The 24,257-nt window shown below is 30.1% G+C and overlaps 1 protein-coding gene across 1 annotated transcript in view; it reads right to left on the reverse strand.

Annotated features, from left to right (window-relative positions):
- The window catches only part of LOC143048069 (suppressor of lurcher protein 1-like), a 330,279-nt gene that overhangs the window by 209,607 nt on the left and 96,415 nt on the right, over nt 1-24,257 (reverse strand). The window contains exons 2-3 of the mRNA XM_076221514.1: nt 3,951-4,011; nt 452-506 (exon numbers count right to left, since the gene is read on the reverse strand). The gene's annotated coding sequence lies outside the window, so the exon portion shown is untranslated. The remainder of the gene's footprint in view (nt 1-451; nt 507-3,950; nt 4,012-24,257) is intronic.

The following is a 24,257-nucleotide window of genomic DNA, read 5'->3' on the forward strand; positions in this document are numbered from 1 at the left end:
GGAGAACATTAGCACTTTGAATTGACGAAAAGAAATTAATCAATATTTTGCAACGGAATGAAGATTATAAAATCGATAAATTTTGCATTGTTGAGTAAACTGCAAGTTTCCAATGTGTCAATAAAAAGGTAAAAATCATGCCAGTGTAATTAAGGACAGTGACGACAAGCATTGAAAACTAGAATAATTTGTTTTTTGAATATACCAAGTGTTAATAAACAAAATTTCATTGCTTGTAATCAGCAGTTTGACATTTTAGTAGTTTCGTATTTTTTCCTTAAACTGGTATATGTTCTTGCAAGTTTATCAAGATATGTGATAGAAAATGATACACAGCGGTAAACGCAAATAATATTAAACCAATTAAAGAACGGACAAAATATTACTACTACTAAGATTGACCTATAGCTGCAGTCGAAGGAAAATATGTACCATATCATAAAATACTTACACGTACAGCTACTGCAAATCCCTTCAGTAATTTTACTGCTGATATGTAAGAAATTCTGAAAATATGACATATATTTATTCCAACATATTAATCAAATACAAACTGACACTGTACTTACAAAAACAATTCTAAAAAATATACAAAACACATCATATAAAACTAAAACTGAGAATCAGGAACAAACCAAAAAGTGGCGATTATCGTAAGTGTTTCAATGTGGTTAACGAATATTGGTCCTCTTTTGGTGACCGTCATGTTGCTTATTTATGCATAAATTTGGTATCGAGTCTGATGCGGGGATTGAGGTAACGAAAATGAAACATCGGCCATCATCTATGTAACAGATATTTTAAAACAGTAAATCAAATCTTGATAACGTTATGTTTAGGAATGCATTTAAAGTTATTGTTTGGCGAATAATGTAAACAATGTTGAGCATATACAATTTTTTTTTATAAATCTTGGTTCTTAAATTTATACACTTTGAACCCATTGGCTGATGAAGTGTTCTTTTTCGAGCGTCAGTCTTATGACGTAGAAATATGCACCTTTCGGACCAAAGTATAAGCCTGAATTCTCTAAAGAGAGTTTTTTTTTAAATATTGGATAACTCAATCATGTGGTTGCTCATAAAAATTTCAAAGTGATGACTTGTATTTTTTTCCAAGAATCTTTGAATAAAAGTTTCTTTTTAAGCATCAATCCATTATTTCAAAAATAATAGTAATAATATACAAGTCCTGAAATACGCTCCTAGAATGTTGCTGTTTTAAAATGAAGTTTTAACATTGGAAATATAAACTAAAATTATATCAATTACCAATTTCATGCCCTACCTACGATAGTAGAGGGGAGTTATATTTTCTTGTCTGTTCGTCCGTTCGTCCGTTCATCCGTTTGTCCGTTTGTCCGGCTGTCCCGCCTCAGGTTAAAGCTTTTGGTCAAGGTAGTTTTTGATGAAGTTAATATCCAATCAACTTGAAACTTAGAAACATGATCACTATGATATGATCTTTCTATTTTAATGCCAAAATAGAGTTTTTACCCCAATTGCACGGTCCACTGAACATAGAAAATAATAGTGCGAGTGAGGCATCTGTGTACTATAAACACATTCTTCTTAAATATGAAGCAAACCTGACTTTAATGGAGTTGTCGATAAAAATATAAGTAAACACAACATTAACAAAACAGTTTTTGGAATTACAAAATCAACTGATTCGATTCTAGACTATCAGTCAAATAAATCTGTTTCATATCATGTAATTATAGACTTATCAATCAAAACAGATTTGTAAATCTAATGTTAACTATATGATGTGTTGTATGATTTTTGATTAACATTAAATGAAGCAAGAACATCCAATAGCCAGTCTATCTAAAAACTGATCTATATGTATCATTCTATTATTTACACGTCAAGTATTGTTTTCACCTATGATTGTTTCCTTATTGTATGTTGGTTGTGCATATGTTCGACACAAATCGTTATTTGATTCAATAATTCTTAGATTCGCACCTATATGAAAGCCAGTAACAATATATAATATTATCAAATGTATTGCCCTACTCCAAAAACAGCATACACATTTTGTCATTGATAAACTGAACAAAATCCAAGTAGTTTTATTTAATTAGTTGCTTAGATGATTGTGTCTTGTGTATGTAATGTACCTACTGTACTTAATGTCCGGAAACTCAGGCAACAAATTTAAAAGGCACATAGTAGAACTATTTGTTTAGAATTTCTTTCAATTCAATATTTCCATTTTCCTTTTTTTTATATGACACACAGTTTGTTTTCAAAAATTGGTAAATGTTTTTTTGTTATTTTTTTTGTTATAAAGTTGACGCATTTTCCTTTCGGGGACCTAATGTTAATATTTTGATTGGAGTCGGTTATTCGGTATATATGGTTTGGATTTTCAAACATTAAAGCCTGGAACATCACTGTCGAGATGCGCATCTTGTGCATAATAAAAATTGATACCTTTATGTTATAATTGTCGGCATCTGGTGCAGAAATATTGGTACCATAAATGTTATCAAACTTCATAAAGAAGTCTTCTTACTGTTTGAGTTTCCTTTTCAGGACACTACATTGGTTTCCAATTTTTAGATTAAATTAATAATCTACATAAATGTCATTGTCATAAATACATCTAGGAAGATGTTGTGTGTGTCAATGAGACAACTCTCCATCCAAATAACAATTTGTAAAAGTAAACCATTGTAGGTCAATGTACGGCCTTCAACACGGAGCGCTCACACCGAACAAAAAGCTATAAAGGGGCCCAAAATTACTAATGTAAAACCATTCAAATGGGAAAACCAACGGTCTAATCTATATAAGCACGGATTGGTTGACTGATATCATGTGACCATGTTTCAACTCACAAGTAGCGTGACATGTATTTCCGGTTCAAATCTTTAGATAGCAGACAAGTCGTCTGATTGGTTAATTTCCATATTGTATCCAATTCCCGGATGTTACATTTCAACAAGGGTGGTTTAGCATTTTGAATGATGTATGTGCAGCTTACCCAATCGACTCACAGTTTTGAGGTTTTTTGCGATTCATGCATTTTTTCTTGATCTTATGTTAATGGATCTGAGAGATCTGATCATCGATGAATAAAAGGGAACAGTAGTACACCGTTGTTCAAAAGTAAAACAGCGATTGAGAAAATTGGGTTAAAACTAAAACCGAGTGAGACACATTAATTGTACGAGGAAAACCACAGAACAACAGAAACACTTTAATTTTTAGTTGCAAAGGAACACAATCTGCGACCCTTTTAATTGATTTATAGATCTATTCGTATGGTTTCTAACAGCAACTTTTGAGAAGGTACCACATTTGAATTTGACAAGTACTTTTCTGTCATGCATGTATTGATCCAGAAGATTATTTCTATAAACAGTTCTGCACAGAAACTGATTTCTTTGTTATACAATACGGAAGAAGTCTGTTGAAAATCTGACAAAGAAGTTTAAGCAAGGACTGTTTAGAATGTAGTCACGAATGTGGCGTGACATAGCTCTATCTGGTTACAAGTTGTGATTTAATTAATTGACATAGGTGCTAATGGTTTTAAAACACATATCCAGATGTGACATAAACAAATCTAAATTATAACATAAAGACCATGTAAAATTATCGATTGTAGATTCGTACAGTTTTCGAAGCACGCTAACAGAGCATTCTGAAAAAAAAACTTTCAACAATGTTAAAAATCATATAATCATGGAATATTCTAAATTGAATTTGTTTATCCGCACAGAATGAAACGCATGACATTTTTAACGTGTTGAATTCATTTTTTCTTTATGTGTTGTCTTAACAGAATGTCAAAATGTACAAAATACAATATTCCAGACTATAGCTCTTTTAGTGGGAAAGGGTATGTGGTTTAGGGATTGGATCTTATCCAGTCACTTATAGAAATAAAAATGCACCCAATCTTAGAATATAAGATATAGTGTATGATATACTTACCAAATGGTAGGGCGATACACAACCCACCATTATCTAATGAAGCAATCAAAATATTTTCCTACTAGAAACAATAATAAAACAACGAACAAACATTCCAGACTTACTGGTTTTAACAGACAAACAAAAGAGTTGTGTTTTAAGCTCTAAATTTTAATTTTATTATCACCGAGCTATAAGTTATCATGATGCACTCTACTGCAGTAATTGTAACACTGAAACAAAATTACCTCATTACTAAAACGAGTTACTTTGGATTATTTATGTTTTTCTTGCTCCATATGCTGTACATGCCAGGCACAATTCAGTGAATCGGTTCTTATTAAAAGCCACTTCACGATAGGGCTAGCTGTTAACGACTTTGGTAAATCAAATTGCTGAAGTAAAATTAGAACAAAAAATAAATACAAAATCAAATTATGCACAGGAGCTGATATGAAATAAGAACACTAAGAAGGTCGTAGGTAAACTTCAGACTGTCTCAAGCTTCACTGTTGTATCAATACTTTCCCCAACTGTTTGAGTTCGACTTTTGCATCATATCATTCAATGGGAGAAAAGAATATGGTGCGTATATTTAATTTGAAACCGTAATCTCATGAAGGAACCAAAATAACATGATATCAGTTTAACTGTGCACGACACTTGATCATTGAATAACTATATTAGGTTTGTTTAACAGGAGATTGACTTTGACTTAAGAAGTTTCAATTTCGATTTTAGTACATATATTTCTATAATCTGAAAATACTAGACGACAATATTGGAACAAAATTTCAAACATTTAGAGATTTAATGAATTTCAAATCATTCAAAGTCAAGGTTGGTATGTGTCACATATTTCTTTAATAATACACTGTGATATGCTCATATGCATATTGCAAAGAAAATAACCACATGAATAACAGTTACAGATATCAAGGTTTTTATTTTTAAATTAAAAAAAAGTATAAGAGAGTACACTCTGTTCAATTTCTAATTGTTAGTTTTAGTATCGCTAAACATTTGCAAATTTTGCAAAATGATGTCTTATTGCATAATTGTGACAAGTCTAACAAAGATTAGTTACTACATTTATCAACAAAATTAGAAATTGTACAATTCTTAAAAGCCCGAAGAACATTTGGAAGAAATTGTGTCTGATGAGGAAACATATTTTTGTCTTTTTGTAGATATGATTTATCGCCAAATTAACAGCTTTTAAAAAGTATAGTATGCATATTAGTTTTTGTTATCAACAGTTATTAGAAAATATAGAATGCAAAACGGAAGAGATAAGACTTAAAATGCTTAAATTGTGCCTCTGTATCTTGTAATTTTGTTTTGGTCTCGCGTATTCATAATAAAAACTAATTATCAACCATTTCTTACCGCCAAAATTAGCAAATGCATTTCAAAAATAAATAAGATCAACATTGAACAATGACATCTTTAAAACAATCTTTTTTGTTGGCTTCATTGTTAGTTTCATTTGTATGTTTGTTTGAATTTGTTATTCATATATGTGTTGTTTGTCTGCAATGCATGGTTACATAGTTTTGGCTGCTGGATTCTAATTCTTGTCATATTAATCTTTTGTCTGTTGCGATTGCTCATATTGTTTGGTCAATCAATATAACTAACTATAACCGTATTTCATAAAACTTGGTGGTTAGCTAGCTATAAAACCAGTTGAACTCATAATTTTCTTCTGAAAATGTATTAACCGAGTCGAGATCATGACAGTTGGTTTTTTTTCTTCAGTTAGTTGTTAAAGTCATACGTTGTTTATGTCTTTATGGAATTATCCCTTTTTGAATTAAGGGATTAGTTAAAATATTTATCTAGATATGTTCTTTTAGAACAAAAACACCATTATATGGCAACATTAAATATATGCTTTTGCTATATATATATATGCGTTGAAGGCTACTGCAGCATTTATATTACAATGAAATAAATAAGTGTGTAGTTGACACAAAAGCCTCCTTTGTTCCTTCGTAAGTTATAGAACTGTACAAGTTATATAATTTATGATGTGGTTTCTGGCACTGTCAAGTGTTTTTGGTCATTCGGTTATCTTTATTGTATGTTTAATACGTCCGGACCAGTTTGAATATGCGATAGACTTTACAGAAAATGTCGTAATTATGACAGAATTTACAAGGATAATTCGTTATGGCGATTGGAGAAGTTGTGGTAAGTCCAGTCCCTTTAAAACCAATATGACAGACAAACTGTGTTTCAGTCTCCAATAAAAGCAACAAGTCGTTAGATTTGAGAAAATAAAAACATTTCTGATACAAAATAAATGATGTAAGTCTTTGTGATTTATCTTTAATAGTGAATTGTATAGGAAGAAACAGTCCATTAATCTGGTATTGAATTAACTTCAGGCGAACTTTCATTATTTTCAGTCACATTGAATTACCAGTGATAATAAAGTACTTTCATGCAATGATTCTAACAATCCGACAACCAAACTTCAATAAAGGAAAGGAGTAACCAAGAATATATGTGTTTTCTTTATTTGGCTTGTTTCAATTTTAATCAGTCAGTTTTGAATCATATATGATATACCGATATCGTTTGGGTTTTGTCATCGTCTGAAGAAATGAATACCAAGTTTCTTTGGTACGAAAGCCGAGAAGGCTCACCTATAATTCAGAAAGCAACATTCGGAATTCAGAATTCGGAATTCAGAATTCGGAAATATTCGTTTTATAATGTTATAAACTTAGTTCTTATTGTAATAATTACTATTTGTTTTCATTGTGATATGAAAATTTAATACCTGTCTTTATATATATCCTCTACTCCTTCTTATATAAAGAATTTCTATTTATGTGTCCATGGCATAATCTATATAGGAGGGTTTCTTTTCATTTCATCTTTGTGTGTTTACTGGTTTGAAACCAACCCCTGTAATCCTATGGTTTTACCTTTCACCCTTACCACCATCCCAACATACACCACTACGCTGTTTATATTCCTTTTCTTTATTTACTCTCTAAAAAAATGCATGTTCATAAAACCCAAAAATATCTTATTTCAAACAAAAAGCGAAAATACGATTAGCGTTAAAATTAAATAAAGAACTACATAAAACTTAGGTAGTAAAAGCTTTTTCATGATCGAAAGATGATTTCTCTGGCAAAACTTTGTAAAAAAGTATTCTCAATTATCCGTATTTTGACATGTAGATACGGACCTCTATATAGTTTATATCTATAATTTGGAAGGGATTATTTAAGGGGGAAAAGCAAGGCGACAAACAGATTACGCGCATTCTAGCACTTTTTTAGCTTTGGGCTTGCTCTCTCTCAACACTATATTACATGCCTATGAGTCTAACTACAATCCCTTTGTTGTCAGTTGCCCTTGTATAAACGCATGTCTCTGAAGGGAATTTACTAGTTCCGTGAAACGTTTTGTCGGAAAGATTTTTGATTGTGAGAAAAAAGTTCAGAGATATATTATATCCTATATTTATTTGCAATCCCCTTTCTACTGACGCGATAAGAACGTGCACATATCTTGCTGAGAAAGGCGATATCAATTTCCCGCAATTTTTAGTGTGGTGAAAGCAAACTTACACAATACTGAGTACATACAAAAACGCAACACAACAAGTTTGAAACTTTTATTACAGTTACTCCATTATCTACTATAATAAAAGCAACAACAAAAAAATAATAACCTGGGGTATTGCACATGTTTCTTTATTCATTAGGATCGATCATTATAGCTTAACGAGTGAGTGAATGAATTCTGCTTAACGCACAGAAGCAAATTAACTATATACATATTTTTGATGTCAATATGTGAATAAATGATGAATAAACTCTGCTTTGTGTTTGTTCGATATGTTGAGCCGGAAACCAATTTCAAAGTATTTTGATTGATCTAGCGGACAAAGGTTCGAACTTACGACATTCTGTACTCAGACAAGCATGCTAACAACGAGACCAACTAGTTTGTTTAGTATAATCATGAATGTTTAAATATTACTCCCATGGTATAATATATTCTTCCCTGAACAAATTTTTTTTAATTAGATGTTATTTACATAGCTACTGATATATTTCATGGGAGATAAATTGTTTCAATCTTTAGACAAAATAATATTCCATTTATTGTTGCGTTTTAATTTACACTCACTATACAAACGGAAAGCAATTACCGATCATCATAAACTATCAATAACAGAACTATTAAACACATTATGTATGTGTATCTTAAGCCAGCAAATTCTCAAGGTTCTAATACTATAATCTGACAAGTAAATAACTGTGTATTCCTTATCTTTATCTTTATCATGTATAATTGAAGTCGGTCGCAGTTGAAAGTTAGCTCTTATAATAATAATAATTACTGTATTTAAAGAATGTGACTCAATTAGCATTCACTAATCTACCTTAAGGATTCTTAAGACCCTCACAAAAATAATACAGAACACATATTATAGATATTACAGTCTTTGACCGTATCATGCTATATATATAAATGATTGTCTGTAGAAAAGGAAAAATAAAAACAAATTATACATTTAATTTATTGCTCAGATTTGTATATAAAGATGTTTTTTTTTGGAACTCATAATTGATAATAAATAGTTAATATCTTTTTAAATATAACCATTATCACAATTTTTTCTAGTACTTTAATTTATGATACTGCAGTTAATGACGAGTGTGTAGGGAGGCACGCGCGGGAAATGTTTATTTGTAACAGTTGATTCACATACAGTAACCAAGCGATGATAATTTTCATTTTCCACATCACGTATCTTGAATTTTGACTTGACTGTATTTAACTTAATAAAAAAAGGAGACATATAGAAAAAGTTGACCAAGTTTTGTAATAAATAATTTTGTTTTAAACATGCTCCAAATTGTCCACCTGACAGAACGGACTCCAACGGCCGTCAACATATACTTTAGGGGTACACCAGATGAGTAACGAAGTTTAACGGATATGAATGGACACGAACAAATTGTTTAAAGTAACAAATTAAGATGCTATCCGTTACTCATCCGTGCGCGTTATCCGGTACAGTGATCAGGGCACGGTCAAACGATCTGTATACGTTTTGGTGAAATTATGATTGTTCGTTCCAGAACTATGGGATTTTTTTATTAGTTGAAAAAAGGGAAGGTATTTTTTCACATATCTTTAAAATGCCATATCTGATTGGCTTTAAACTTTACACAAGTCTTTGTTATTATATATAGTCTTAAGGTCTGTTTAATTTTTTATGACATTTTTATTTAGGTATTTAGTTACAAGAGATACGTACTTCTTTTAATAAAAATATTTAAAGGGGGAATATATTTCGAGCATGTCGCGCTGCATTTTGAAAATGCCTCTTATAATTGGCTTAACACTTTACACAGTTGTTATTGTGATATTAAAGTCTGCAGACTTTTGGGTGAAATTTTATTATTTCACATGTCGCAATGCGTCTTGAGAATGCATTGTTTTATTTACTTCCGACTTTACACAGTTGTATGTTGTCATAGTCAGTCTGTATATTAATTAAAGCCGGGTCATACACGTACGGTAGGATATTTACCAGGACTGGACCATATGAGTATCAATACCAATAGGTATTTTATAAATGTATCAGAATTTCTTAAAAATATCTTCACAAATGTAAAATTTAGATTCCACAAAAACGATGATAGATTTCAATAGTTGAAATTGAAATAGCTGAAGAAATTTAAGAAATTAGATTTTAAAGGATCAAATATTTGTATATGTGCGTTTAAAAAAAAAATATTACGGTATTGTTGTAAATATAGCCGTTGTCCGTCCGTCCGTCGTCCACACTTCGGACAATATAACTCAAACACGATTTTTTAAATTTAAAATATCCGTGCAGCCTTGCATTATATTTTGCCTGACGTCGCATTAGTCCTACAACTATTATTCCGACATCCAATTATTCCGACAACCCATTTTACCGACAATGCATCTGCCATAACTTTATGGGTTAAATTTCTCTAAAATGACCAACTCCATTCTCCATATTATTTGTATTTGTCCGTTTTTATTCCCATTATTCGCCTCATATTGGATATTTGCTGGATATTTGTCTCAGTTCCTTGGAGATACACATTCTTATCAATTGACCCCGTAAGGATTATAGCCCTTTGATTAATATGATGTTTGCTTCTTATTTTTTCGAACATGAAACATTCGGGAGTGGGGATAGGTAGTATTTGTATTATCGTGTAATGGACATATACAACGTAGGGGTGCATGTTAGAACGGTGATGAGGGGGACATTTTGAATCAGAGACTAATAAATGGTAGATTCCAAAACGGCAAAAGCACATAGATATGACGAAAAGCAACCCCAGTATAGATTATATTATGGACAACAAAATAGATATGAACTCTTGATATAAGGCGGAGTAGTTAACATAAAGACAGACATACAATTTTCATATCACAGCTAATACATATATCAATTATTACAATATGTATTTTATTAAATTTGATAAAAATGATTTCCCAATTCTGAATTCCGAATTCTGAATTCTAAATGCTGAATTCTGAATTATAGATGAGCCTTCTCGGCTTTCGTACTTTGGCGTATGTTAATTGTTTTGCACTTTATCATGAAGTTTGACTCCGTTGAATTGATAAGTGTCAATAAATTACAAGATTGAGTTAGTATATATTCTTTTAAAACATTATCTTTGTATCTCTTAAAGAATTGTTAATAATTTGTCATATATTTGTTTATTATATATTTAAGAAAAAACAAAATACGTTGAAGATTCAAATGTATAAACGGAAACATCCAAAAAATAAACATACATTTCTGTTTTGACAAAAGTAGGTGACACCTGTTTTTAAGAGTTTTTTTATGAATGTCCGATTTGTGTATGTTATAAGCTGAAAACTAAAAATCACATAAAAAGTCAAGAAGATACAATTTATATCATTTTTATGGAAACTTTACATTTAATGAACTTTAAAGCAAATGTAATTGGAGGTTACATCTAATGCAGACACAACCTTCCTGTCCAGACATCAAACATCGCTTACAGGTTGTATCACAATATAAGAATGCTACGATAATGATAGCAAGCATAGCATCAAATTGTTAGAAAAACACACATTATGTGGCGTTAGTATGGTATTTTCTTTTTTTTTTATTTCATAGATGTTTGATTAAAAAATACAACAATTCATATCCAAAATGAGAGAGAAAAAAAAAAAAAAAAAAAAAAAAAAAAAAAAAAAAAAAAAAACAGACGTCTCAAAAACCATACACCAAATTATTAATGAATAATAAAAGTTATCCTACAGTACGTTTGATGAATTAGTTTCTTCCGAAATACTTTTATGTGTTAACTTTCACATGGAATGCTCAAACAACAAAGTTCAAAGGTTAATGATGTATAAATAATTAAAGACTTGAAGAAGTGTACGATCATACTTGACAAACATGCTGGACCTACTATGTAAGGTAATTTTGTCTGGTTTGCATAAAAGTATATAAATTTAATTTCGAATAATACAAGAAAGATATTTTTCTTCTCGGTGTCAAAACTATCAAATCAATCGACTCAATTTTGTCATATTATTTAATAAAATTTACGAGTTTTTGCAATATAGAGATCAACTTGTATGTGCCGTTAAATAAAATCGTATAACTTGCACAATGATCTCACTAAAAAAAGGGGGATTATGGTATGTTTTGAGCTACGTGTTTTTAACGTGAGACCCAATCGTTCATTTTATTGTAACATTGCCCTGGTTTTGAAACGTACAATATTGTGAATTCTTATAGATATTTTTTAAATGTCTTTCTGAGAAAATTTGTTATTAGTATGTTCAATTAGAACAAATGTTGAATCTCACAGACTCAGAGAATTAGTTTTGGTCTTCTATTAAGTTGTGGGAATTTTAACAGCAGTATGTATTTTCAGATATTGTCAAAGAAAACACTAAAATCACAAAAATACCGAAAAAGTTTTATTTTGAATGCAGTTTTGTTTAAAAAAGATATATATATTTTCGTTATTGAAGTGATATCCGTCAATACAATTCAGTAAATCTTTTTTCAACCTTTCTTTTGATTCGAGCCAACCTGTAGATTTTAGATATAGAAACATTTTTAAATACAAAAAAAAATGTATTTATGGTAGTTATTAATAATTTTAAATTTTCATGCAAGAACCATTGTTGTTTTAAATAGCTTTATTTGTAAAGGGAACACTTCAATATTCTCTATTTTATGGTTTAAGGCAATGCATATTCAAGAAACAATATATGCAAGCAGAAGCAAACTTAGATGGGACAGTATTACAAAATGATTTTCGTTGAGCAAATGTTTTAATAATTTATCTTTATAATGTATCTCTTCCTATAATGGCCACTTGTAGCTTCACCAAACTTATAATTCTGAATTTTTCTGGTGAGGTTTTACCCAGAAATGTGCTCTGAACACTATAAAAGTCTTACCTATCATTATCAATCATTTGAAGAACAAGCGATTTGAAAACGTTCATTATCGAATGATTTATTTTCTTTACATGACTTGACTAGATTTAAAAAGAATATCTGTTGTATATATATTTAGTTTGAATGGTTTAAAGGGAAGACGATCTGCAGGTATTAATAATTTTAAAGTATACAAATATATTTAGATAAATATTGTATAAGTATGTCCATATATAGATAATCGTTTCATATATAATGTGTTTTTAAACTATGACGATTTCAACCAGACATTTACACACCGGTTGGAGGTATGTGTTTAACTTCCTTAAAATGTTTTGATACTCGAGAAACACAAGTATGTATACATGTTTAAAAAGTAAGGTTCTGATCAACAACACATGTTTGTGGCAATTAAACATTTTCAACTGATTTTTGTGTCAGCTACCTATATTGTCGATGCACCCTCTTTCGGTTCCTTTAGAGGTCATGTTCTTTAATCTTTGGTTTTGTCTCTATCTGATTTCTTAGAATTCAAAATCGGTTAACAACCGTTGACTAAGTAAGTATATATATTTTAATGAATCAATAAAGAGAAGTAAAATGATATATACAGTTTATGAACACTATATTTAAATGACAAAAAAGAGTAAGAACAGGCAATACATGTATATTTTTTTATTAAAGCTGAAAATGAATAGAAAAAAACGTTTGAAATTAGAAGAAGTAATATGATTGCCAAAATGGTTCTGATTTGTATAAAGGCAAATGAAAAAAGACTATGCCAGGAGGGCAATCATCAACTCTAAGCCAAGGACAGACATCCAAACATGAAAAATAACATGACAAGAAGAAAATCTAAAAAGGACAAATAACAACAACGCTTGGCAAGAGTGCTAAGATTGAGATACACGAAGACAACAAAACACGGGTTGAGCTCAGTGAAAAAGTGCAAAATATTGATGCCAATATAAAGTATATTTCTTTCGAAATATATTTTCATAAAGTTATGATGCAGCTATTGCACGCTTATTTTACAGTCACATACAAATAACTTATTTCCGTATTGTTCACGATAAATGATTATTATTAAAAGTTAAATCTGTTTTGAAAGAACAAAAAATAAAAACAATATTTCCTATCAATAAAGGTTTCTCGTGATGATATTTACAACAAGGTTGTATAACTTTACCTATACAGTTGTTAAATAAAATAATCTATGTCAATAGTACTTACTGTTTAAAAAGTAATATCACAAGAATACTATGTGACAATCTCATTTCAGACATTTTTTATGTACATATGACACTTATGTTGTAATTTATTGCAATTCATGGTAGTAAAAAAACAAAACACAGCTATATGATGACAATTTAGACAGTAGAAATCGAGCGTTAGCTGTAATTCAATTAGAAAACTTTTGTGAAATTTGTCATTAATGATCAACTATGTGAAAGTTTAAAAAGAAGACTAGTAACCCAACGATAAAAGAAAAACGACAACCATCTTCTTCTCTTTCTGTTTTGTTGTATTGTTTGATAGCTGTCCCATACATATTAATTTGTTCAAACATGAAGTCAAAATAAGGAATTCAGCAACAGACAAGTATATCTACAAGATGATATATTAAGCTCAAATTCAACAATATCACAGGAAAGATGTTAAAGGAGGATAAGGTTTAATCCACAATTTTCTACATAAGAAAATGCTTGTAAAAAGCCAGGACTATGACAGTTATTATCCATTCGTTCGATGCGTTTGAGCTTTTTATTTGGCCACTTGATTAGGAACTTTTCGTTTGAATTTTCCTCGTAGTTTGGTATTTCTGTTATTTTACTTTTTATATTAGTTGCTTAAAACTGTTTGGTCCATTATAAAATATGCATTCAATTTGAGTGTAAAAGTATAAAGCGTCAACTATTTTTTTACGTAAACCGTCCTTGTCCTGGTGGAGGATTCATGTTTTTTTCCTCGGACTGCTGTACTGAAAATTGGTTCTGCAAAATTTATCCGAGAAAAAAAATGGTATTGAAAAAAGATTGTGCATTAAAAATTAATCAGGAATATGACAGTTGGTGTCCATTCGTTTGGCATGTTTTATCGATTGGTTTTGCCATTTGATTATGGACTTTCTGCTTTAAATTTTCATTTTTTTTTGTGATTTTACTTTTTATATATTGCCATGTATTTTTCCTCGAACGTTTGTACTGAAAATTTGTTTTGCGAAGATTCATCCAAGACACTAGAATAAATAGTAGTGGCAATATTGTGTGCTCAATTATACATTTTTGTATTTACAATTTGTTATCAAATAAACTTACTACACAATTGGAAGATCATTATCAAGACAAATCACAGGTTGTTTAAATCTAAATGGTGGTGTGCAGGGTTAAAAAATCAAAATTTATATTAGAATTAATTTCAGAAACTGATCGAGATTTAAAATTATTCAGAAGTTCTTAAGAATTTTTAAGAATCCATATATGGTAAATACCACTACGCGAGTAAAATAATTTTGTACAATAACATAATAACATATAATATCAATTATTTATTATATTTTGGTTGGTTAAAAGCAAGTTTAGATATAAGTATGGTGAATGTTATTTGGTCATTGGCCGCGTTTAGACATCGATGATTCTATCCCTTAAAAATGTTAATTGTTTTAATTGTTTCTGTAATCGTTTGAGTTTAACATTGATTTTCTTTTTAAAATTATTTTTAAAAACCCGTTTATTTTTTGTCAAAGTGTAACTGGTTTTAAATTTGCAAGTAAGAGCGGCTTTTTTCCCCTTAAGTTTAGAGGAACAGTATTTTACCATTCTATGAACGGAGGAATCCATGGATTTGTTCCCAGTATTAACTATAAAATCGACAGTTTGTATATCTTATAGATTAAAAACTAGATTGAGTAAGTTGATATGACAATAAGCGGTATATCTTTGTATATGTCAATGCACATATAATTTGTAAATCAATGATATATATATTTATTTCCTACTTGCTAACTTTGACAGTATGACAATAGTACGCTTGTTTTTAATGTATACTTATGTAAAGAGGACGTAAATTGTTTTGTTATTTTAAAACTTTTATTTGAAATAAATGTAATGCAACAAGTAGAACAAAAAAGGAAGTTTTTCTACCGATAAGTTTTTTTTTAACTAGAAAATAAATATACCTGTATGTGAGTAGTCAATTTTTAATTTGTATATGCACAATTCATAATCTATTTTAAAAATGAGTTGAAAAAAGGCGATAATCAATAAGTTAAGAAAAACGATTACTAGTAATTCAATATCTATTCAAATTGTTTTAGTCATATTGTAAACCTTATTCTGCATGCATCGTTGTCAAGTAAAAATAAATTCAATGGTAATACCAAAAGTATTATACCAATAATAAGGAACGTGATTTTATATCAACTACGACATCATTCAAAGATAAATAAACCAACAAGAACATATACATGTCTTTATTGTTTTTTTCTTTATTTTTTGAATGCCGTCTCATTAACATAAACTTTACATAATATAGCATTTATATCAAGAGAACAACCTATGTTCCTAAAAATAAACCACTGTGCCAAAAAGACAACGTTCTATTGTCATTTCCAGGCCTTTCATAGCTTACATTCGAAATGGGTTTGTTTATAAATGAATACCGTACAGTGAGCTATAGTTTCTAATTTCTACGTCATTTGCTCTAGTGTGGAAAGTAATCTCACTGCGTTCATTCCCGATCTTTTTAATGTAAGGCTCCACCGACTAAATTCGTCATTCAATAACACGAGTTTGGTATGTCATTGGGAATAATTATTATTATTATCGCTAGTAGGACTATTTTTAAACTTATTTCAATGTTTATTCATGTTTGTTTCATTTTTTGCATGATATGAATACTTTTAATTCATGTGCTTTTGTCAAAACCTTACTTACTAAAGACGTTTTTTGTAAAACATGGTGTCAATTTCACATAGTTTTAATTTATACCATTTTTTATTTCATTTTTTATTTCATTTCATTGGACGATTGAAGTAACAAAATCATTTGTATTGGTCAAAGACCAATCTCACTTTTCAATACTTGTATATTTAACAGGTAAACGATATTGTGGGATTTCAGTTTCACCTATAATTATATGAAATATACATTTATATTATATTTCATTATCTACTTCTATCTATCTTTCTGTCAATCTATTATAAATTAGGAAAATTCAAAACAAGCCTCAGATTTGCTGCGTTTGAGGCCTGATTTTGGAATAACTTCAATAGGGACGCTCGAATCTGAAAGTTTGGAAAGGTAAAGATAGTTATTGTATTAGGCACGATATCAGACTTCGGTTTAAGAAAAAACACAAAGAAAAAAGTAAATATCTTTGAATACAATCATAATAATGAGATATGCAAAAGATATAATACGATTTGATACACGATATAACTAATAAACAAACAGCCATGTCTCGGATCAAGTAATAACAATTTGACGTATTTATTTGGATGATATATCTTTAAGTCAGCACCGTAACAACAGTTGCCAAGGAGCATTCCACTTGACTCGATATTAATTTGATATTTGTAGATAGTAAAATTGAATGTTGCAACTTTCAAAACTATTGGACGATTCAAAACAAGTTCCCGCTATCATATATAGGCATGGGTGAAAAAAAATTAAACAACTCAATGTTTACAGAATAATTTCCAGAAGTGATTTCCATGGTGTATTAGTGAACCCTCAATACAGATTCGTTAGCATTAATGAATATTTGGAACTTATATCTTACTTACTTATCGTTTGTAAAATTGTCTTGAGTTCTTTAGTACAATGTTATCCACTGGAATCTTTGATGAGGTTACTTATTTTGACTTTGAAACATTCATTGTTTGACTTACTCAAAAATTATTCATTTATCTATTCTTTAAATAAATGATTTGCATTTTTAAAATGGTATATAACGGCATACCCTTCATTGTGGAATGAAATTCGTCTACTGGTTTAACTAGTTATTAAGGAGACTGATAGAAGCATTTATTACAATGTAGCATTAAAGGTATAGTATGTTACCGTGTATTAATAAGTATTTGTTTCATTTCGTTCTTCAGTTTCAGAATTACCGATTTTATCGATTTTCCTTTTTTTTTTAAACATTTTATTTCACTTTTCAGACTTATTTAAATTTTTTTCTGTCAAAGATTAAATAATCAGAGGAATACACTTATATAAACGATCGAACCGTACACATGTGTTTGTCCAAAGTAAGAAGTCCTTTCAGTATGTGAATTCAGCTGTTGCCGCTCGTTTCTTCTTTTGACTGTTTTTTGCAGTGTGTTATATCCTCGGTAGTCTCTGCTTATTTCTTTTTTAATCTTACTCTACTTCTTCTGTATAATATTAAAATGTATGGTGCTTTATGAATAAATTGTGTTCCATTCATGTCATAGTTTCTACTTGTAGAATATGAGAATTTTGCTTAACCTTTAGTTCAAAGATTGCACAGTGATCTATACTATTTATATAGAAATTAAATACCTTAATATACAGTTAAAGTTTCAAAGTAAGAAAAATGGTAGATTTTTTTTATCTATTTATACACTGCTATAATTATCTTACTTTCTTACGAGCCTTATGGACTTATATCTATTTACTTTTCTGTAACCCCTTAATTGTCTTGTTGCTATATTGTTTTGATTTGACGAGTTTTCCTATGATTAAGAAGCGAGTCCAAAGATAGCAAATTGGTAATCAATCTCATAAGTAAAAAAGAAAAAGGCTGAAAAAAAACAAGATGTGCAAAACGCCATAAAGACCAACAATAGTTTACAAAGCACAGCAAAGAAAACTAAATAATTAGTAACATAGACCCCACCAAACACTTGAGGCGAAATTAGGTGCTCCGAAAGGGTTAGCAGATTTTGATCTCCATAAGCTAGTAAAAGTAGAATTTTAAGAGATGAAAATAATCATTTGTAATCAAATATAACGCTAAAACTATTTAATGATACTGGATATGTTGGCACTAATCATTCAAAATTATTACTGGTATCAATTTTATTGCAAAATATGTATGTTATACATATAGATTTCAAAAATATTTTCAGATTAAGTAAGCAGTGAGATATTAGGAGATCTCTTGATAAAAACATGAGTATATTGAACCAAATTGAAGAATATCGAGGAATTCCACAAAGATGGAGCTTGCTGTTTATGTATCGAGTCTTCATTCTAGTATTTTGTGAAGGTTGGTAGTTTGAATATGATATTAATGTTCCGGACCATATGAGTACTTGGACAATACGCGTATGGACATGACCATATGCGTATACTCATATGGTCCGACCATACGCGTACCATATGAGTATATACTCGTTTGGTTATTAACGGGCCGGACCATATGAGTATTTTTACCATAAAGGTTTTTTTTTCAAATATGCATTTATCTAAAAAAAACAAAACAATGATGGTCAAATGACAATGAATTAATTCAAAGGCTACGTTAAAATTAAATACTGATGCCATAGATAATTTTCATCGCTCATTACATTCTTGCATATAGTTTTATGGGGACATTTACTTCCTCACGGTACAATAGCTTTTTTGCTGCAGTGATGCCGAGGTCCTGGGCCATTCCGATGTGTCTACGATGTTTATGAAGCTCTAGATCTCAAATATCGTAATATGACTACAGTACACCATATTCACAAAACATCTTAAATAAACTATGTTCCTAGCCGTTGACTTCTTGTATAACAGTTTATTGAAAAAAACTTTGGAAGTTATCTTTTCAAGTCGACATATCGCTATTCACTCGTAATAACAACTCAGTAATGAACATCGGTATAAAATGTGTTTATTATAGTTTTGACTAGGTAGTAAAATTAACTATGTGAAACTTCTTATTTTTATTTAGTTAATCTCTTTATTATAATATGATAATAAAATGACATATATGATAGCGTCTTTTTAATAAACGGCCGTACCGTGTGAAGAGTTTAGAAGTATTAGGAGTAAACTGTAACAGAGTGTAAATCTCCCCGACCATATGAGTATATACCCATATGGTCATGATCGTACGCGTATGGTCCAAATACTCATATGGTCCGGAAAATTTACACATAGTATGGTAGTACCTTTTTCGCGGGATTGAAAATAAAGACATACTTTATTTCACGCATTATTATTTTTAGGATTAATTATGTATCTTTTATTTAATATTATTTGTTAAAAACGATGAATAAGATAAAAAAGACAGCTATAAAAAATTAAAACAGGCAATTTCGAAATCATTAAAAAAAATGACAAAAAAAAAAAACAAACAGCAATAACAAGTACTATGCAGTTAAATTGAGATTCAGCAACACGTAACAACCAAAATATAAAAACTACAATTTTGATTATTTTCAGATATTACTACATGTACTGGGGCTCTGGTGTTTCTTATATTTCTACTACTACTTGTACAAGAGAAAGATACATTGAAATGGGTGTACATTGACATTTATTGTTTGCTGTTTATCCTCTTATTATGGCCATTTACCAGTCCAAAGTGCTTTGATACAAACAATATTTTCTTAGGGCTTCAAGTGGTAAAAAGGGAAAGTTTTGTTGATGCACTTATCGTAAGCTCAGGTGTAGTATGTTATATTTGTCTCTTGACTGAGAGAGTAATTTTAATTGGGCAAGATATTCATCAGAGAAAACAAAAACGACTTCTTGCTGTGTGCATAATTTTGCTGATTTGTGAATACCTTACCCATGAGTTTTTGGAACATTTTGTTGAAGTTATTGTGCAAACAGGTAACGGAAATGCCGTGTTGCAGATCTTAATAAACACTCTCATGTACGTCGTTACATTTGAAATCTTCCACATATCCCACTTTGAATTTGGAATAATGGTATGCATTTATCTTTGTATAACTTACTACTTCATTTCACCAATTCCATATTTCTTTTGCGCTATAATACTTGCAATCCCCATAGGCTTCAAATTAATAATGGACAACAATCGTTTGAATTTAACAATGAACTTTGACAGCATTCGTTTCCAAAGAATAAAAACTTTTATTGATAAACTTTGGAGAGATAACCAAAGATTTAAAGAAATAGCTTTCATATTAACCATTTCTGTTTTACTCAAAATTAAAGATATTCTATTGTAATACCGATACGAGTAGTTTTTAACTGCTGAAATTAACAGCAAGAATGGGAATCTTGATATCTTTATATTTTGTAAACGTATCCTCAGTTTGGTTCTATAGGATGGGAAATAAGATAAGGAATATATAGAGCTAAACATAGGATCTGTTTAAAAGATAAAACATCTAAATACAACCGTATTTGTTTCATTTTTTAAAGCAATGGATCGATACCTCTGCTAGTGGGTTATCAGTCTCTGAGGGTGCTACCAGCTCAGTAGTCAGTTCTTTGGTACTGACATGATTTATGACAACCTCTTTCTTAAATGGCCCGTTTATCAAGGTTTCAACTCGGGTAGGCAAAATTGACTGTTTAAGTTGCACTTTGTAAATACAGCAGTTTCTTAAACCCCGCCTCTTTTGGACAGAGATATAATATTCATAGATATGTTAGTTTGTTAACGTACTGGTTCCCAGATATGATCTCTATGTTTCATCTCATAGAGACATAATTTTGGAATGTTACCAGTATTAAAAAACATGGTAGTTTAAACTCGAACAAGTTCAGGGCATATGAATGTGGAAAATATGCTGCACAGCCCTATATTTTGACCTTTGAATAAAATTGTAGTGCATATCAACTTTCCGTTCTGGCATATAATTTTTCACGAAACTTAATAGTTAAAGTTTCACAGTTGTAGCCGCACAAATTTGTAACGAAGTATTTGATTAAATCAATTATATATATTCCTACGTTATATTGCTCTCACTATTGAGTCAGACTGAGGATCCGTTTGAAAAATGGTAAACGTAACAAGATTAAAATTAGTTATACTTATACTAATAATATAATTAAAATGATAATGATAGTAAATGTGAAAAGTTCACTAACACTCGGTTATAAACTTACGACCAAATTGAACAAGAGGCATACCAAATATCATATGATGATGTCGGAATTTTCCATTTTTTTTTGTTAGCACCGAACTAGACATATGAAGACTTTGTTTAAACAGTGTTTTAAATCCAGGTTTTCATTTCAAAAGAAGTCAAATTGGCATGGTTAGAACCAATAATTCAATTCTTTTTAAATTAATAACAAACAATATTATTGAGGATTTTGATTATGCACGCATATATTGTTTCACTAGATTACGTTTGATTCACAATGCCAATGTGATATTTTTGATTCTTTTAACATTGTGAAAACTGCAAATTTATGTTCAACAATTATTGCTTTTGAAGCATTTGAAATAGAAAGTTTTGTTTTGTATTTGTATCTGTTGTTTTATAATAGCTGAACTATATGCACTCTCAACATTGTTGAATTTATAGTACATGAAAGTATATAATGTAATGTTTGTTTCATGTTGATGAAATGCGTTTATTATTAATTTGTATAAACTTGTAGAATAAAGAAAAAAAATTAAGACAATGTGATTTTGCTTTATAACATACTTTTTGTAATGATTCTTGTAACATTGAGAATGAAAACGGGTAATGTGTCAAAGATACAACAACCCAAACAAAAGCAGAACACAGTCCAAAGCAACCAATTTTAACACAGCAAATTTATTTCAGAAAAGGTTTCTTATTAACGTCTTTACTTTTTATATGTGGGTGTCTTTACCTTTCAAATTCCACAACAGTATTAAAAATTTTAAAGTTGCTTTTGTTTCTCGTCTAGTTTTATCTTTTCTTTGTTGCCTATTTTCTTTAGATTTAATCAACCCTTTAACTTTTGAAGAAGGTTGTGGTTTTTAAAATATAGTTACCTCTGGCATTATTTAAGGGTTTATGGTTTAGTAAGATGAAATATCGTTGATATTGTCATTTTCATAAATTAACTGTTTACAAAACTTTTGAGTTTTTGAAATACTAAGGCTTTTCTGCCTCAGGAATAGTTTACATTCACTGTGTTTGGCAAATTTTTCGGAACTTTGGTCCTCAATGCTCTTCAACTTCGTTATTTGTTTGGGCTTTTACAGGATTCGAGCGTCATTGATGAGTTTATTTTTGACGAAACGCGCGTCTGGCGTAAATCCAAAATTTAATCCTGGTATCTATGATGAGTTTATTTCTTATTTCAAGACTTTAAGAATTTTCTCAAAAAAAAAGCGAATTGTAAAATATTTGAAAAAAAGAATCGAAATTTTACCCTGTCGAACGGTCCAAATTTAATTCATTTGGAGTATATGGGATTCAACAGAACAGGTCTGTGTTTGTCACGTTAAGTTCATGTAAATTCACAATAATAAAATTCTCGAAATGACAAAATTAGGAAATAATCGAAAATAGGACACCAACGGAGAAATAAAATACAGGTATCTAACTATACAAGACATATATTTTTTTGTGGACAAAACCATTTTATTGAACGCCGGAGTAATTGTATATGACTGCTAATATTACATTGGTGGAGGCTTCTGTGTTCTATGGACACCTGTTGTTACTTAATTTCTTCGAAACATGCGAGAAAATATGATACCTATACTAACTTCAGACTTCTTGTTTATTCTTGTGTTATGGCTTGTTTAAACACAATTTTATCCACTATTGTTTTCTGAGTGGACTTGTAATTTTAACATCCTATCGGAAAGTATAATAGACAACAAGCTTTTTCAATGTATAAGTTTTAAGAATTAATGTTTTACTACCATGTTTGGGGACTGTTAGTTTCTAAGGGTCTTGTTATCAGGTAGCGATATTTTATGTATACAATACGAATATTGTTGTATAGTTTCAATTAAGGATGTATCTTTCGTGCGCAAACCTTTTGTTGCACGTCCAGTTTTATCTTTTCTTTGTGGCCTTTTTCTTTAAATTTAATCAACCCATTAACTTTTGATTGTGTTTTTTTAAATACAGTTGCCTCGGACATTATTTATTGGTTTATGCTTTGGTAATATGAAACAATTATCCTCGTTTAGGTTTAATTATATTTACACTATGTAAAGAGAAATGGGTTTGCTAATCGTCCGTCAAAGTCTTGTTAAAATTCATCGTTGCATTTTATGATAAGGATATATTGATGGGATATGAGTACCAATGAAACAACTCTCCATCCATCAAGTCACAATTTCTAAAAGTAAACCATGATAGGTTAATGTACGGTCTTCATCACGGAGCCTTGACTAACACCGAACATCATGTCATTAAGCCCCTCCCCCCCAAAAAACCCATCCTTTCCTGAAACAATAGTGTAACATAACAACATAACAACATAGAAAGAAACACAATAAAACATCAATTGTAATGGTTTAACTCAATCAAAAGACATATGGACACAAACAAGTAAATATACAATGAACGTATAATCTATGGCATAATGTAAATACATAAAAAATAGAATAAGGGGTGTGGTGTTAAACAATTTCAGAAATACAATCATAACATAGAACAAAATGAACAGAATAATAGGTAAGTGTTGTAAGCTTAAGGTATACATAACGGAAAACGATAAACGGAAATATGGGGTATGCATGTTTTCATTACAAATACCTATAACTATTAAAAAAAAAACCTCTCTCTCTCTCTCTCTCTCTCTCTTTTTTTTTAAATTTTTTTTAATTGCCAAGTGTATATTGGGATTTAAAAGAATACTATTTAAAAATATTTTTTTTAAACGATATCACCTTTTGAAAAACTTTTAAGTTTACATTTTTTTCATTGATTAACTTTTTTCAGCAGTATTCATTTAACTATTTGGATATTATAACACTTTACCCACCACATACATA

The sequence above is a fragment of the Mytilus galloprovincialis genome, chromosome 10 (assembly GCF_965363235.1).
Source record: "Mytilus galloprovincialis chromosome 10, xbMytGall1.hap1.1, whole genome shotgun sequence".
Lineage (NCBI taxonomy): Eukaryota > Metazoa > Mollusca > Bivalvia > Mytilida > Mytilidae > Mytilus > Mytilus galloprovincialis.